Below are 6,819 nucleotides of genomic sequence, written 5' to 3' on the forward strand. Positions count from 1 at the left end.
ATCCAAGGGGGAAATCCAGGGACAGAGTCTAAACCACAGGATAAATCAATATTCTGGAGTCAGAGGCTGAGTTAGCCAAGCCAAGGGGATTTTCTGAAAATCCAGAGTCCAGAAGCAGAGCTGAGGAGGGTCAGAAACCAGAACACCAGAGAGCACAACATCCTGGAGGTTTACCACAGCAGACCTCCAGGCAAAGCTGTTGACTAGCCTGCAGCCTGCTGCCATAAGTAGACTGAAATGAGGAGACTGCTGTCCTCAGCAGCCAAACAGAAGGCCATAACAGTGGCCAGTTGGATTATCCAGAGATGGGGCTGCCAGTTAGAAGCTCAGGCAGGGTGTGCATTTACTCCAGGCTAAGCTGCCTGTTAGGACCCCTGACAGTTCTGTTTAATGGTCAGTGTGCTATGTAGGTTTTCTCTGAAAATTGATTTTAATAAGCAAGGTGCATTAATCCCAAAGTTCAGGCATATAAATACAATAACAGTGTTTGCGATTGCACTGGTTTGTCCTGGCTGATGTGAAATATATCTTTATCTTCCAGGTTTCCAGTACAAAAAGTCCAGCCTGAAGCATCCTGTTCAATTTTCAATGCTGGAGAAGCCTACACAGATAACTCTGCCAACCAATGGCTCTGTATGTGTGAGCAGAGGACTGCTTAGCTGAGACTGCTGCACTAGTACAAGGAAGAAGAGAGTGTCCATCAGATACATGTTCTTGGAGGTTCCAAAGGCAAAGAGAAATTACTGTCCATATATACATGTCTTTGCTATATATATGTACTTCAGGGAACAGAGTAAAGAAGATACTCATGTTTATACCCATTCTGAATGCATACATGCATTTATGTCATGCCAAAAACCCATGACCCTCCCATATTTTAGCCCCAGTAACTGCATGGTTAAAGTATTTGCACAGGAAGCAGGGCACCTGGATTCTAGCTCCCCCTCACAATCTCACCCCCATTTAAACTTGCATCTCTATGACTTCCCAAAATGACGCTCTAACCACCACAACACAGGTTGGGCACTATCCGCCTCCTTGTCCCATGCTCCTTTTGAAGTTGGCCCCAGGACAGCTGAGAGAGAGCCACATGTCATCAGGACAAGGAAAGCAAGGCAGAGTGAGGGTGGTTCAGTAAGATGACTGTTATCTTGAAAAGCAGCTGCCTTTGGGTGCTGTTACGTCTCAGCTCTGTATTCTTGGGCAACCCTGGTACAGGATGCAGTCTGTCTGACTCACAAAGGACTCACCCCCCCCTCCCCTCCTCTACCTAAATGAAACTGATTAAGATGCAGTGAGAGACGCACCTAAGACCCTTACCAGATAAGGGTGACAAGAGTGAATCAACTGCCCTAGGTCTCATTTACATCCGAGATGGAACCAGATGACCATTCATTTACATGAGAAATGGAAAACAGAAAGCCTGAAGCAGAGACTGCAGTGAATTCTGGGACCAGAGAAGCAGGAGAGCGCTGCATGATGGGGAATCTGTGCTTCCAATGTTAATCAACCCATGTTCACACACACCCAGCTCAGCATTTATCAGACCAGTTCTAATCTGGATTTGCTAAGGACTTTTCCCTCCCCAGACACACACACACAGCTCTAAGTTTAATAGGCATCTCGGGCCGTACATTCCCCGGTCCCACTATGGGAGGCCTATTTAAACTTGATTGACTAAAACTCGGTTGCCAGGTTAGGGAATGCTGAGGCAAGAGACCGAGTCAGAGGGGGTATGGGCAACACTTTGTGTATGACTGATTTGGTGACTGGAGGAACCCAGTCCCATTGAGATCGAGTCCTGCAAGATAGCTCCACTGGGGGTGAGGGCTTGCAGAAGGGAGAAATACAGCTCCGTATAGTAACACAAGCAGCACATTGACAGAATCACCAAGGCCCAGGAAACTATCCCTAATAAATGAGCACACCCCAAAGTAATGGGCAGATTTGGTAACAGTGCTAGCCTGGATCTTGGCTCCAAGGATTCCCAAGTCCTGTCCTAAGCAGAGGCACCGTGATTCTGGGGAATGCTTCAGTGACCTGCACAAGGAGGATGCCTTCCTACTTCACTTGGAAAACACATAATCATGGTCTCTTTGAACTACTTTAGTTTTAATTTTTTATGATAATACCTCCTAGCCCCGTCCCCTCCCTGAGCACCACTCCAGTCCCCGTCCCCAGCCTGATCCATTGCTCAACTCTTTGCTCCCTGGTCTGTCTGTCACTGCGTTGCCTACCTAATCTGTCACTCTGCTCTCTGCCCTGTGTGCAACACTGCACTGCCGTAACCTATTAGCTATCTTATTAGACAAGGGTTGAGGGACTGGGCCCAGCAGAATGCCAAGTATGGAATGTGAGGATTTATGAAGTATGAATCAGTGAGATCCTGATCTATTGTCTCAACTCGAAAGCCGAGCTGTAACTATGTTAGCAGTGGGCATGTCTACACATCCACTTTAATGTGTGGTAGCCTATTCTACTGTGCATTAAAATGTCACATCAAAAACAGTGCTAATACACTAATGCACAGTAGAATTAGTCTACTTCACATTAAGCATTACTAAAAAGGCATTTGATTTTGCTACTGCACATTAGGGCAGTCTAATGTGCCTTTATATAGTACCTCATATTAGAGGTACTAAACTTAATGTGCAGTAGCAAAAGCTCATTAATAAACATGTAGACATGCCCACTATATCTGAAATTTGTGTTCAGCTAGAACTGGATTTCACTATGAAGACTGGGCCAGACAGGGATGACATTATTATTTTATTGTATGATACACATTTATAGAGATGCTGTCACCATAACATCTGGTCACATGGGGAGAAGCTGGCACATCGTCTGAACTCCTTTCTTCACTGTTCCCTGAATAGGACTCCGTGCCCAGTGTAAAGGAGCTGTGACCCTCTAAAGAGTTACTGTGCAAATCCATTGCCACCACTTCCCACTCAATTCCCTTTGCTTTATAATCACTCTTGTTCCAATGCTACTCTTCCATCCCACACAGCAACTCTTCTGTTGCAGTTAAAGAAGCCAAGGGGTTGATTCTGTATCTGCCTGAGGCTGTAAGCTTTAGCTGACCCTTAGTTTAGCTGACCCTTCAGTGCTCTTTTCCCATTCAAGATTTCTTTTCTGGCAGGTGAAGGCTCTATTGTTTAGGTGATATATTCTTACTGTCTAATTCATTACATTTCTTACCACATTATATAGGAATTTCAGTTGTGCTAGGCTGTAGTTATGCTAAGCTATAATAAGCTATAGTACTGAAAAACAGTATGGGAGAAAGGAGCCTCCTGACCACTGAATGATTCAGTAAGAAAGAAAAAAATAAAAATGCACTAATGAACAAAAAGGCAATAAGGGGAGTACAAAAACAGCAGCTACACATGTAAACTTTAGAACTTACTAATGAGAGTGCAGATGTGTGAACTTGGTTAACAAAACAAATAAAGATGAACATCTTGACAACGAAAGAGAGATAAGAGTGGGCACAAGATGGAGTGGAAGAGGGTACACAAGTAGTATAAATACAGGAGTTGGGAGACCTGTCTCTTGTAGAGACCTAGAGGAGCACGAATAACATATGGCCTCTCTACCACTCAAAGGCAAGCTTCACCAGTTGGACTGACTGTTAATCAGACCAACTGGTGTGCTGTCCAAGGACAATAAACCTTTCTGAATTTTCACCACCAAACATATCCAAGTTACGTTTTCTGTATTACCTTTGGCATCTGGAAGACGGCTTGCTATAATCAGCCTTCCAAAAGAAACAGACCCCAGCAGCATGTACATCAAAAGCAACAGCAACCAGATGTCACCCAAAAACCTCACTCTTCCAACCTCAGAACATCACTTTACACTGCTTTTCTTGTGTTGAACTCCATTCCTACAACTCTTGATACTTATTTCCAGTTTTGGGCCCCCTTCTGAAACCCTCTCTCTCTTTTCTCCTACCCTGAATTCTGTTGCCTTCCTCAAAAAGAAAAAAAATCAATAAGACCTATCAAAATCTCTACCCCCAAACCTTCTTGTCTCCCTCTTCAAAGTGACCTCCTTTTCTTCTTCCACACATTCCTTCCTTGTTTTGCCACCTAATTCTTTCTTTCTCTATTCCAGCATGTTTGATTATCACTTACACTTTCCATCTTCCTCTCTGAGCATCTTGCTTTTCTTGGCGAATGCAGAAATTATGTTCCAGATGAGATCTTCCTGTTAGCCCCACTTCCTTCCTTTCCACAATTGCTCTGTCTCTGTTAGTACATCAGATTTTTCCCAGTCTCCCTTCCAGTGTAACATGTTTCTTAGCTTTTTTCTGCTAGCAGTTTTGCATGATGCATTCTTGGGTACCTGCAAAATTTTAATGGATTTTAGCTCCATTTATTTCTCTTTGGAGCACACACATTTAATTAAGTATCTACCTTGTTCCCATGCTGCTAAGCTTGTCTACTGGCAGCAGAAATGCACACCTCCATAACACCGTTCTTGATAGTTTTGATGGGCATGAAACTGGTGTGAAAACTAGTGTCATTATTTGAAACCAACTTAAAATGAAATTTGTGAAAGATGGTGAATAAAATAACAGAATTCTGAATATGTGCTGACTGTGCTTAACTGAAGAGCAGAGGGTTGGCTGAATAGAAGCCAGGACAGGAGTGGCTGGATGAATTTATCTCATATGTGCCTTTGATTACAGCTGCTCAACATTTTTTCAGTGCTTCCACTTTATAACTACAAAATACAGAATTGCCCAAGCTGATAGCTTTCAAAGTGTTTCAAGGGACTAGATGGCTTAACTGACTGCTTTGTTGTGTTTAATGTTTGATATTGGCACTGCTGGTTTGTTTTGAATTGATACTGAGACTACTCCACATCATTTCTGAGTAGTTCAGTGCAGCCACTTGATGTCATGCTTCAGCTTAGATTCTCCATTTGACTGTGGTTTTGTTTGTGGTTAGACACAATGTCTGCCTGCATCCAGTAGCAGAACAGCTTCCATCCTTGCTAAAGGAAACATAGGATCATAGGAAAATAGGGCTAGAAGGGACCTCACAAAGTCATCTAGTCCAACCCCCTGTTCAAGGCAGGAGTGTCCCTGACTAAGCCATCCCAGCCAGGGGTCTGTCTAATCTACTTTTGAAAGTTTCCAAGGATGGAGATTCTACAACTTCTTTAGGTCAAATGTTTCCATGCCTGACTCCCTCATAGTCAGAAAGCCCCTCCTCATTTCCAGCCTAGATTTCCCCTGCTGCAGCTTGACACAGCACATTTTGGAGAGGAGCCTTGCAGTTTAGCAGGGCAGTCAGCCCTCTGATCATCATACAAGCAAGGGCCAGCTGTGCTGTACAGTTGTAGACAGCAACATAATTCACCACTTTCACATCCCAGCCCCCCCCTCGGGAACCTCAACCTTCAGCTTTGCAAGCTGAAAAGGGGGCTGAGAAGCAACCCTGAACTCAGTCACAAAAAAAAAGAAGAAAAAATCCATTGTTGCTGCTGCTCCCAGCCCAGACAGGTGATGTAGTCTCTCTCTTTACCCCCAAAGCTGCAGTTTGCAAGCCCTGTTATAGTGGATCTGGGAAGCTGTGGCTTGAGACTGTTTGCAACCTGTCCTCTTCTGTGGAGCACTTGAGAGCAGGAGGAGAAGCCCCGCTCTTCTGGACACTGACTCAGAGGAGAAGCTGTGGTGAAAGTCCTACAGCAGGACCCAGCAGATGTGGCTCAGCATGAGACTGTCGGCTCCTCTGAAGAGCCCTGGGCCACCTTCAGCCATGCTGGCTGAATGAGCCAGTCTCCAGCTAGTCCAGCACTACAGGAAGTGGCTTCTTTTGAGCCCCCCTGAATGCAGGCTGCTGTGCAGAGACTGTCAGCTCATTCTGACCCTGTGATAGATGTTTTCAGTTCAGGGGAGGATGTAGTTGTCAGTTGTTAACCGCAGTACCCTGAGGGTGGGGTGGCCACTGCCTCAACCTCTGCTGGACATGACGTAGGTGTGAAAACCTGATAGAAACTGAGCTGTGCTCCCACATTGCATCTAACTGAGCAGCTGTTATCACCCACTGCTACTGGTCTTCTGTTACTTGACCTTTAACCAAGACCAGTTCTTTGCCTGATGCTCAATGCTGGCTTAGGTTCCTCTCCCATGACCTGTGTGCAGAGACTTGTAACTCCTTCCAAAGCAGGTCTCAGGAATGTACCAACACTCCTGTAACAGGGAACCCTAGCCCTGTCACCAGAAAGCAGGTCTGCCCCTTTAAAGCCAGAACTTTCTGGGCACAGAGTGCTGGTGAGGAAGGGGGTTAAATTTCATAGATTTCATAGACATCAGAGCTGGAAGGGACCCCGGAAGATCATCGAGTCCAGCCCCCCGCCCAAAGGGCAGGAAGTCAGCGGGGGTCGTAGGATCCCAGCAAGATAAGCATCCAGTTTCATCTTGAAGGTGTTCAATGAAGGCGCTTGAACCACCTCCGGTGGCAGGCTGTTCCAGACCTTGGGGGCTCGGACAGTAAAGAAATTCTTCCTTATGTCCAGCCTGAAACGATCTTGAAGTAGTTTGTGACCATTCAACCTCGTCATCCCTTGGGGCGCTCTGGTGAACAAACGTTCCCCCAGATGCTGGTGGTCACCCCTGATAAACTTGTAGGTGGCCATCAGATCACCCCTGAGCCTGCGCTTTTCCAGGCTAAAGAGCCCCAGGGCTCTCAGCCTGTCATCGTAGGGTCTGCTTCCCTGACCTCTGATCATGCGCGTGGCTCTTCTCTGGACTCTCTCAAGCTTCTCCACATCCTTTTTGAATTGTGGAGCCCAAAACTGGAAGCA

The sequence above is a fragment of the Alligator sinensis genome, unplaced genomic scaffold (assembly GCF_000455745.1).
Source record: "Alligator sinensis unplaced genomic scaffold, ASM45574v1 scaffold148_1, whole genome shotgun sequence".
Taxonomy (NCBI): domain Eukaryota; kingdom Metazoa; phylum Chordata; order Crocodylia; family Alligatoridae; genus Alligator; species Alligator sinensis.